Raw genomic sequence first — 12,325 nt, 5'->3', positions numbered from 1 at the left:
AGAACATAAGAAATAGGAGCAGGAGTAGGCCATCTAGCCCTTCGAGCCTGCCCCGCCATTCAATAAGATCATGGCTGATCTGTCGTGGCTCAGTTCCACTTTCCCGCTTTCTCCCCATAACCCTTAATTCCCTTGTCTATCAAAAACCTATCTACCTGTGTCTTAAATATATTTAATGAGGTAGCCTCCACCACTTCAACGGGCAGAGAATTCCAGAGATTCACCACCCTTTGAGTGAAGAAGTTCCTCCTCAACTCTGTTCTAAACTGCGCCCCCACCTTATCTTGAGGCTGTGCCCCCTAGTCCATAATACACAATAGGTTCTATTACCTATAATATACATATTATATGTACATAATAGGGAGAGAAACCTATCGACCTATTGCTCCCAAGGGAAAACACACCCGTTTTAGCTGGCTGCCTAGGACATGTGAAAATTTTCCGTATCCAGTCTCGGGTCAGATGTTGATCAGGACTGTTTGCAACACAGGTTTTGGTCTCTGCATCTAGGCTTCAATGGCATAACGAAGTTCCAGATTTAGCCGCAGTTCTTCGACCTGCAGCCCGGGGACTGTACGCCACCCTAACATTTCATATGTGGTTCCCAAACCTTTTCAGATGGATTTAAGTTTCATGACTTAAATTCCTTTAGATTTTTTCTCAAATTAAGAGTGGTGATTTTATTGAGGCAATGAAAAGTTAATTCCTGTGCTGTCGGGGTTCTATAAATTGCACCTATCTCTTTAAAAGGTGACATAGTAATGAGCATTGCTGCCTCGCAGCGCCAGGGATCAAGGTTCAATTCCAGCCTCAGGTCATCAAAAGTCTGCACAGGAGCCTGTACATTCTCCCCGTGTCTGCGTGGGTTTCCTCCGTGTGCTCCAGTCTCCTCCCACAGTCCAATGATGTGCAGGTTAGGTTGATTGGCCACGCTAAACTGACCCGAGTGTCAGAGGGAATAGCAGGGTAAACGTGTGAGGTTATGGGGATAGAGCCTGGGTGGGATTGTGGTTGGTACAGACTTGATAGGCCAAATGGCCTCTTTCTGTACAGTATTCTATGATTATTCAGCCTCACAATGCCAGGGATTCGAGTACAAGTCTGGCCTTGGGTCTGTGGCCAATCCACCTAATCTTTGGACAGTGGGAGGAAACTGGAGCACCCGGAGGAAACCCACGCAGACACGGGGAGAATGCACAAACTCCACGCAGATGGTGACCAAAGCTGGGAATCAAAACCAGGGTCCCTGGCGCTGTGAGGCAGCGGTGCTGACCATCGTGCAAAGTCCCACCTACTCTTTAGATAATAGTCACTTGCCTTATCCATATTGCTGAAACAGTAATAGGTTGAAACAGTGTATGAAATCACTAACCGCTGTTCCGTTTTTCGAGGATTTGCTTGGAGAACAGCTGCATTCGCTGTTCGACCCATGTGGCAAGTTCTGTGACAGCTACGTTGATCTGAGCCATTGTGGACTTGACATCTGTCTTCTGTTGTGGGAAATCCAGAGGTTGCACGCTTGCTTTTAAACAACTGGATTCCTATCAGGGATAAACATAAGAACGTAAGAAATAGGAGCAGGAGTAGGCCATCTAGCCCTTCGAGCCTGCCCCGCCATTCAATAAGATCATGGCTGATCTGAAGTGGATCAGTTCCATTTTCCCGCTTTCTCCCCATAACCCTTAATCCCCCTGTCTATCAGAAACCTATCTACCTGTGACTTAAACATATTCAACGAGGTAGCCTCCACCACTTCAATGGGCAGAGAATTCCAGAGATTCACCACCCTCTGTGGTGAACAAAGCACAATGGATAACACGACAGCTCAGTGACTATCGCTGTTTGCTGTGCCGTTAGAGGGAGCCGGGTCGGATCTCCGATTTGGGTCGGTGTCTGTGGGAGTTTGCACATTCTCCCCGTGCTTGCGTGGGTTTTCTCCGGGTGCTCCGGTTTCCTCCCACAGCCCAAAAACGTGCTCTTAGGCTGATTGGTGTTAACAAATTGTCCCTAAATTAGACCTCCCTTAATCTGGCGCACATATAATGCTCTAAATTTACACCCCTTTATTGTGGAGTCCAAGAGGCGTAGACAAAAGACATAGATAGAAGAAGGATTGGAATGAGGCACCTACGGAGTGTTAAAATGGGCGGCGTGGGCTTGTCGGGCCGAAGGGCCTGTTTCCTGTGCTGTGTTGTTCTTTGTTCTTTGTAAATCACACCATCAGCTTAAATTCAATTTCAGGACTAACACTGACTGCACTGCCCTTTCTCCCGATTTCTTCCTGGAGTTTGAGTAACACTGCCCCATCCTCAATAGCCCCAAGAAAACTGACCTATCCATCTAGTGTGGGACTGGTCTTACTTTTCAGGCTGGACAGGTGGAGGTGCCAGGAACCCTTACCCCAGAATAAACCGTTCGATGTGATCAGGGTACGTGGGAAACAAAATACGAAACATCTCTATTAAACATTCTCGTGACAGCTTCTCAAATCTATAGAGTTGCAGAGATTTAACAAGACAGAAACAAGCATTTCGAGTTAAGTGCTGTGCGCTGATACTTAGGCTCCACCCAGTCATTTCACTCTCACGAGAACAGTTGAGCTCATTGAGTGGAATTATCAGTAAACACTTGAGGGACTGACTCATTCACATCAAATATAAATACAGGAATGACTAGCCGACTCAGTCCAGCAAGAATCTGTTCACACAGCTGCAAAGGGAGCGGGTTAGCTTTGTTTGACTGACAGCTTTAATACCTTGCGATAACTGGATCTTTATCTTTAAAGTGGTCTTGCCATGCCTCTGTGTTTGTTTGGAGAAGATTAAGAGGTGTGAAATAGACTAAAAGGTGTTTACAATGGGATTTCCCTACTTATTACTCATTGACAGGTTTCTGGAGAAGGGACAATTCTGAATGGCTATTTTCTTTCTATTACATGAGAACTTATAGCAAACTGTGTAGACTCTGGTTTATTGGTTATGCACCGAGTGCAAATTAGGTGAGTGAAATGGTAAATAATCGCACAAGTTTAAAAATCACATGAGCTGCAAGCTGTATTTCAGTCACACAGGGAAAGCCATGCAAAAACCACAAGTCTTGATTAAACCCAGATGAGAGTCAAGGACCATTGAATTAAATGATGTGCAGCTGTAGCTCATGTTTGCTCATAAGAACAAGCAACAATGGAAAGGGAGGTTGATATCCCTTTGGTCAGAGAAAGACCTGTGATTGCTTGATGATATAACATGCACAACTTTTCATTGGACATTATACCCTTGTGCATGCATGATGTAACCTTAATCAATAATTGTGAGTGGACAGAGATAACTCCTATGCTTTTATTGGTATATGCCAATTACTTGTAATCAAATTTGAAACTGTAATTGTTTGTATATTTCTGAATTCTGCACTCTGGTCTTCAAGATTTAGTCAGGGTCTTTTAGCTATAGTAATAAATCATCTTAAATCACTCTATGACTTTGTCTGGCTACTTAAGGGAAACGATAGTTTGAACTACAGTAGGAGAAACATCATGACAGCCCCATAACAGATTGGCGATGGGTTGGGATTTATTCAGGCCAGGAAAAACTGTGGCAGAATTACAGCGCGCGAGTATTTGCCAACTGATTTAAAGAGTGAAATCCCAGCCCAAAGTAAAGTGGACCAGACAAGGTGAGCAAGAAGCTGAAGGGAGATGCCTCCGAGCCTCCGATTTTTGTAATCGAAAATGGGTCAATAAGACGACGGGGCCATGGTGCAAACCAACAAGGCGAGAGCTCAAAAGACAGACCTTGAATTTGTTACTGAGAGGGAAGTAAAAATACCAGAAGCTTTTTTAAAAAATATCTGAGAAAGGCAAGCTCTCTCTTAAATCAAGATTCCTAATGTGGTGCAGGTCACTGCAGCTGTATAGTCAGCAAAAGTTAAAATGTAATCAAAGGATGTCTTTTGAAACATAAGATTGGGTTCTAGGTTTGAATTACAGCCATGGAAGTAAGGTGAAACTTTGTGTTTTGGTTAAAATAGTTTAACCCTCTTGCTGACTGAAGAACTCCCAAAGAATTGAACTTCTGATAGAGCCAAACTGAGAGTGGGCGAGAAGGAGAGACAGACAAAGTTTTAGATACAACTATTCACTTGAGAGTGAACATCAAAGGTAATGAATGTTTAAACCAGGAAGGTGGACATGCTGAAAATGCTGTGAGGTCTGTGTTAACATAGAACATAGAACACTACAGCACAAACAGGCCCTTCGGCCCACAAGTTGCGCCGGTCACATCCATACCTACCAGGCCATAGAACTATCTGTAACTCCCAATCTCATTAAATCCCATGTACTCATCCAGAAGTCTTTTAAAAGACCCCAGCGAGTTCGCCTCCACCACCACCGACGGCAGCCGATTCCACTCACTCACCACCCTCTGAGTGAAAAACTTACCCCTAAGAAAAGTGTTGAATAAGAGTATAACATTGTAGGATGGTTAGAGGAGATGTGAAGGGACAGCCTTACAAAAGCAAATGGAAAATCCAAGAAACCACAGCCAGTACGTGAATATATAGATGGCAACTGGAGTTAAAAATTAGTTTAGATTGTAAGTAACTGAGTGCATTGTACTTTTATTATCTGTAATTTCACTATTTAAGATAGAATGTATGTATTAGCATTCATGATTTTTATGTAGTAAGCTTGTATCTTTATTCTTTAAATAAATATGAGCACCCAGATTCTAAAGAAAACAATGCTGATCTCTATCAGGATCATAGCAAGGCTCTTCCAAAATCAAGATGGAATCCTTGATCCTACAAAATTTCCCAATCCCACTTTTCCTTGATGAATATCTGGCCCTCAATGAGATAGCTGTTTGATGGAAATAACTTATGGAAAATTAACAAATGGAAAAGCAAAGGCTGATCGCCGGAAATCTCTGATCTCGCCGGTGACTGGGAGTGAAAGGAGTTTTGGTTGGAATACAAAATTCTCCGTTCTTGCTGGCAGCAGGGGAGTGGGGTGAACAAGATCAGAGAATCCCGCCCGGCAAACATGAAACAGATTCCCAACCTTCAGCCCTCAGTGGAAGAACATGATGTCCTGAACAAATGGACATTTTTCTCTGGACATCTGGACATGTCTGGACATCCTTCTCTTAGCATCTCTGGACAACTGGACATCCTTCTCTTAGCATCTCTAGACAACTGGACATCCTTCTCTTAGCATCTCTAGACAACTGGACATCCTTCTCTTAGCATCTCTGGACAACTGGACATCCTTCTCTTAGCATCTCTGGACAACTGGACATCCTTCTCTTAGCATCTCTGGACAACTGGACATCCTTCTCTTAGCATCCCTGGACAACTGGACATCCTTCTCTTAGCATCTCTGGACAACTGGACATCCCGCTCTTGGCATCCCTGGACAACTGGACATCCCGCTCTTAGCATCCCTGGACAACTGGACATCTCCCTCGGGACACCAGCCCCAGCAACAAATGTGAAATGATGTCCTTACCTGCAGAAAGATGAGTTGGTGATCGATCTTCAGCAGGGAGCTCAGCTGATTCTCATTCCTGCTGAGTTCAGCACCCCTCTGTTGGAGTTGGCTCCTGATGCTGTCGACCTGGCACAGTGCCACCTGCTCGTCATCATTAACCAGCCCAATCGCTTCCCTGTGGACTGCTTCCACGGCTTGGATCATGGCAGCGAGTTTCTCGGTGATTTCAGTTCTCACCCCCTCTGCGGAATTCTATTAACAACAGAGGAAAATTGGCAACATTCCCGAATGAGGACAGGCCGCATTGATTAGATTCACGCTGCCTTAACTATTAAAGATCATCTGACTGAGAGGTTCAGCAACAACTTGTGATTATGAGGTATCATTAACATAGCCAAACATGACAAATCACTCCACGGTGGATTAACAAATAAAATTTCACACCAAACACAGGAGAAAGAGAGATAAAAAGGAGTTTAGGGAGCAAATCCAGTTGTGGGACTCAGCAGCTCAAGACACAGCCAACACTGATAGAGTGATGGAAATTGGCGATGTGCAAAATAATTTGGAAGATTTGATAGATTCCATAGAATTGTAGAATACCTACTGAGCAGAAAGAGGCCATTCAGCCCATTGAGTCTGCACTGACTCTCCGACAGAACATTTCATCCAGGTCTTAACCCCCTCCCCACCCTAACCCCGCAACCCTATCCCTATAACCCTGTGCATTTAGCATGGCCAATCCGCCTAACCGGCGCATCTTTGGACTGTGGGAGGAAACCAGAGCACCCGGAGGAAACCCACGCAGACACGGGGAGAAGGTGCAGGCTCCGCGCAGTGACCCAAGGCAAGATTTGAACCTGGGTCCCTGGAGCTGTGATGCAGCAGTGCTAAGCACTGTGTCAGCCAGATAAAGAGAAACTATTTACTTTGGTGGGGGAGACCAGGATAAGCATAAACTTCAAGTTTTGGTCTGGGCATTTAAGATGATGATGTGGAGATGCTGGCGTTGGACTGGGGTAAACACAGTAAGAAGTCTGACAACACCAGGTTAAAGTCCAACCTATTTATTTGATAGTAAACTCACAAGCTTTCAGAGTTTGCCCTTCATCAGGTGAATGGAGAGTTCTGGCCTCAGACAGAGCATATAACAGCACACTCGGTTTAGATCATAGAACCGTACAGTGCAGAAAAAGGCCCTTCGGCCCATCGAGTCTACACAGACCATAATCCTACCCAGGACCTAACCCCACATCCCTACACGGTTACCTGCTAATCCCTCTAACCTACACATCCCTGGACTCTAACAGGTAATTTTAGCATGGCCAATCAACCTAACCCGCACATCTTTGGACTGTGGGAGGAAACCAGAGCACCCAGAGGAAACCCACGCAGACACAAGGAGAATGTGCAAACTCCACACAGACAGCGACCCAGGCCAGGAATCGAACCCAGGTCCCTGGAGCTGTGAAGCAGCGGTGCTAACCACTGTGCTACCGTGCCGCTCTACAGATTACTGATTAGAATGCGAGTCTTTACACCTAACCTGCTGTTCAAGTCTTAAAGATGCCGACAATGTGAGTGGAAGGAGCATTAGGCACAGGTTAAAGAGATGTGTATTGTCTCCAGACAGGACAGTAAGTGAGGTTTTACAAACCCAGGCAAGTCACGGGGGTTACAGATAGTGCGACATGAACCCAAGATCGGCATTTAGGATGGTGTCAGGAGACATTTCTTCACACAAAGTGGGAATCGGGAACTCCACGCTCCAAAACATTTTGAGATGAAGTAAAAGTTCAGATGCATAGATTTTTGTTAGCCAATGCTCTTAAAGAATGTGGAACCAAAGCAGATGAAACCATCTAACTGAGTAGCAGAACAGCCTCAAGGGACTGAATGGCCTTGTCCTACTCCTATGGTCTATCTGGAGAAAATCTCATTGTTTTAGAAGAACCTAAGAACTAGGAGCTGAAACAGGCCATCCAGCCCCTCGAGCCTGCTCTTCCATTCAAGGGCTGTTCTCATCTCAGCCTCATCTCCATCTCCCTGCCCACTCCCCATCACGCTTCATCCCGTTACTAATTAAAAGCCCATCTATCCATCTCCTTAAATTTGTTTAGTGTTCCGGTGTCCACTGCACTCTGGGGTAGGGTATTCATCAGATGCGTGGCCCTGTGAGTGCAGAAATTCCCCCCTCATTTGTGTTTTTATGAAGTCCAGAATTACCAATGTGCTTACCTTAATTGAGTCAGCTTTTAGCTGAAGATTATTGGTCTCTGCTAATGCGTTTTGTAGCTGTTGTTTGTGACGAGATAACTCCTGGAGAATCAGTTTCTAGAAGGGGAAAAAAAAACCCCACATGCGATTAATAACCTACCGTGAGGTTGCCTGAATTACACCCAAATGTTTCAAACTCCCCCATCTCCATACAATCCTCAAACTCTACTACACTCCAGGATCTTTCAGTTCTCCAATTCTGGCCTCTTGCGGATCTTAGATTGTTATTGCCCCACCTTTGCCATCAGCTTCCTGAGCCCCAGGATCTGGAATTCCCTTCCCAAGCCATCTTTTTAAAGTCTCTCCTTAATCCTAACATTTTGACACAGGTCCTAATTCCTCCTCTTCATTTGTGTCAACCCTGAGTCAGCCCCCTCGATCCAGTGTCGGGAAGATTGTGAGTTCTTGTTCCACTCCAGATAGAACATTCCAGCGCAGTACAGGCCCTTCGGCCCTCGATGTTGCGCCGACCAGTGGAACCAATCTAATGACCCTCTAACCTAAACTATTCCAATGTTATCCATATGCCTATCCACTGACCATTTGAACGCCCTTAAAGTTGGCGAGTCCATAACTGCTGCAGGCAGGACATTCCACACCCTTACTACCCTCTGAGTAAAGAACCTACCTCTGACATCCGTCCTATAATTACCACCCCTCAATTTAAAGCTATGTCCCCTCATTTTAGCCATCACCATCCGAGGGAAAAGGCTCTCACTGTCCACCCTATCTAATCATCTTGTATGCCTCAATTAGGTCACCTCTTAACCTTCTTCTGTCTAACAAAAACCACTTTGATACTTTGACACAAAAGCCTCAGCTGACACTCTAGTTTGAAACTGCACTGTTAAAGGTGCGATCTTTCAAGCAACATAAGAACATAAGAAATAGGAGCAGGAGTAGGCCATCTAGCCCTTTGAGCCTGCCCCGCCATTCAATAAGATCATGGCTGATCTGAAGTGGCTCAGTTCCACTTTCCCACTTTCTCCCCATAACCCTTAATTCCCTTGTCTATCAGAAACCTATCTACCCGTGACTTAAATATATTTAGCGAGGTAGCCTCCACCACTTCAACGGGCAGAGAATTCCAGAGGTTCACCACCCTTTGAGTGAAGTTCCTCCTCAACTCCGTTCTAAACTGCCCCCCCCTTATCTTGAGGCTGTGCCCCCTAGTCCTGCTATCCTTTCTAAGCGGGAAGAATCTCTCTACCTCTACCCTATCCATCCCCTTCATTATCTTATACGTCTCTATAAGATCCCCCCTCATCCTTCTAAACTCCAACGAGTAAAGACCCAGTCTATTTAATCTCTCTTCATAGGCTAACCCCCTCATCTCTGATACAACCCCTTTGGCGTATATATAAGATCCTTTGGCACTGGAGAACAGTGTCTCGGCCAATATTTATCCCTCAGTCAACCTCACAAAAACATATTACCTAATCATTATCACATCGCTGTTTGTGTGAGGTGACTGTGTTTCTTAGATCACGATAGTGACCAAACTTTAAAAGTATCTCAAAGAGCTTTGGGATGTGTGGTGAAAACTTAGAAATTACGCTTGCTGACCTACACCTCGCAGGCAGCGCTGAGGATGACTGGGATGCTATCCATTCATCTGCGCTGAAGATGCTCAGGCCCTCTACCCGATGAGAATGATGAGGGGACACAGGTTCTACTTGTTGAAAAGCAAGAATTAGTTTCGATAATGTCAAATTTATTGGGTAATGTGCTTTCAGAGCAAAGATCATAGAATCATAGAACCCTACAGTGCAGAAAGAGGCCATTTGGCCCATCAAGTCTGCACTGACCACAATCCCTCCCAGGCCCTACCCCCAAACCCCTACATATTTTACCCACTAATCCCTCTAACCTAAGCATCCCTGGACACTAAGGGGCAATTTCTTAGCATGACCAATCAACCTAACCCGCACATCTTTGGGTTGTGGGAGGAAACCAGAGCACCCGGAGGAAACCCACGCAGACACGAAGAGAATGTGCAAACTCCACACAGACGGTGACCCGAGCCAGGAATCGAACCCAGGACCCTGGAGCTGTGAAGCAGCAGTGCTAACCCACTGTGCTGTAAAAAAAAACTGTAAAAAGGTATTAAATACTCAGTAAGCGTTCCCTCGGATAAGACAAGTACCCTGTTTACTGGTTTCTGGGTATGTACTATTCACTGTCTACACACAACTATTCAAGAACATTACTGTGGAACGATCTGGATTTTAACTCTCAATATTGATAGCTTCCACCCTGAAACTGGGTCTCTGTCTCAGGCCTACAAAGAACAAAAATCAGCCGGGGAAACAGGCCCATGCGCCGCCATCTCAACACCACCAGTCCCCCCTCTCCACCCACGATCCCTGTCTAATGTTTTATGGTAAAAAGTCTGACAACACCAGGTTTTAGTCCAACCTATTTATTTGAGAATAGACTCACAAGCTTTCGGGGTTAGTCCCTTCGTCAGGTGAATGGAGAGTTCTGGCCTCAGACAGAGCATATAAAGTACAGACAGTTTATCATTCTAATCAGTAATCTCTAAACTATCTGTGCTTTATATGCTCTGAGCACAGACAGTTTATCATTCTAATCAGTAATCTCTAAACTGTCTGTGCTTTATATGCTCTATCTGAGGCCAGAACTCTCCATTCACCTGATGAAGGGACTAACCCCGATAAACTGTCTGTGCTCAGAGCATATAAAGCACAGACAGTTTAGAGATTACAGATTAGAATGATGAACTGTCTGTGCTCAGAGCATATAAAGCACAGACAGTTTAGAGATTACTGATTAGAATGATAAACTGTCTGTGCTTTATATGCTCTGAGCACAGACAGTTTATCATTCTAATCAGTAATCTCTAAACTGTCTGTGCTTTATATGCTCTGTCTGAGGCCAGAACTCTCCATTCACCTGATGAAGGGACTAACCCCGAAAGCTTGTGAGTCTATTCTCAAATAAATCGGTTGGACTAAAACCTGGTGTTGTCAGACTTTTTACTGTGTTTACCCCAGTCCAACGCCGGCATACCCACATCATGTTTTATGGCCTAGATTCCCTTACCTGTCGTTTGTCCACTTCCTCTGGCACAGTTACAGTTTCGTGAATAAGATGTTGCTCGCCGACACACAGCTCACAAATACACCTTCTGTCCGTCCTACAGAACCGATCCAGAGGTTTCCCGTGCGCCGCACACTGTTGCTGGACTTTCAGCTGGCTGACTGGGTCGACCAGGGTGTGGTCCCCGAAAGCTGGGCTCTTCTCGTGGGCTGCCAGGTGGCCCTGGCAGAGGGTGACCAGGCAATCCAAGCAAGACTTCCTGCCTTTCAGCTTGGTGCGGGCGCAGAGATCGCAGGCCACCTCCTCCGGGCCGGCCTCAGCCCCAGCTGAGAGCTTGCCGCTGGACCTGAGCTCCTCCAGGATTTCACACAGGATGAGGTTCTTGTGCAGGCTGGGCCTGGGGCTGAAGGTTTGGAGGCAGTGCGGACAGCTGGATCTGTCTGGGCTGGAGTTCAGCTCCCAGTAACACTGCGCACACTGCAGGCAGAAGCTGTGGCCACACGGGAGAGTGGCTGGATTGCTGAAGATGTCTCGGCAGATGGCACAGACAAACTTATCCTGAGAGCCCAGCGGCGAAGCCATGGCGATGGGGACCCAACGCAGTAAGAAGTCAGGTTAAAGTCCAACAGGAAACCAAGGCAGGATTCTCGCCTGGGAAATCAGCAAGTCTGCTCTTGCACAGCAAGGAGAACAAGTTCTTATCGAGACAATTTGTCGATTCATAGACACAGCCACACTATGTGAACCCCTCTCTTGTTTACTGTTGGTTTGGTTCCTGTTTTCCCTGCTTCCCGTGGAGATCGGATTCCCTCCTCCTCCCCAATTCATTGACAGCTGATAACCCCAGGTCAAAATTTACAGCCAAATCTTCCAACAGCCAGCTCTCTCTCCCTCTCTCTCTCTCTCTCCACTCCACACTGCCCTGCGTTCTCCAAAATAGTTCCAGGAACCTCCCAGGCAAAGTTTCGCTTTCATTCCCAACACTTCCTCCTTTTCCTAATAAGGGGGAAGGGGGTGGGGATGGGAAGCACACAGGGTGAGATTTTACAAGCCCAGGCAATTTACTGGGGCTACGTGTCAACGCTGGAAATTGAAAACAAAATGAATAAAGGAACGGTAGCACAGTGGTTATTAGCTGTGAACAGCAGGTAAAGATGCTGTTAACACATATACCTGTACACCATAGAAAAATAGCTTAAAGTCAGGTAAGATGGATATAGTCAGACACATGGCCAAACCACATTATGGGAACAATAATTGGTTTTAATCACAAACACAGAGTATAAAATTCGCTGATGCTAGCAGAACTGTGGTCAAGGACAGTGAAGAAACCACCTATTGGGTAGGGATAACACCAGATGGGCAGTGGGAGGAACGTATGGGGGCCCAGATTAGGAGACAAATGGTAAGCAGGATGTGTTGTTTTTGCAACTGAGCATACCTCTTAACTACAGGGGGATGACAGTCACTGAGATAGTCGGGACGTCGGTAATTAAG

The sequence above is a fragment of the Carcharhinus amblyrhynchos genome, chromosome 21 (genome assembly GCF_965287045.1).
Source record: "Carcharhinus amblyrhynchos chromosome 21, sCarAmb.v2.hapA, whole genome shotgun sequence".
Taxonomy (NCBI): Eukaryota; Metazoa; Chordata; class Chondrichthyes; order Carcharhiniformes; family Carcharhinidae; genus Carcharhinus; species Carcharhinus amblyrhynchos.
The sequence above is the reverse complement of the archived record's forward strand: the minus strand, read 5'-3'. Positions refer to the sequence as shown.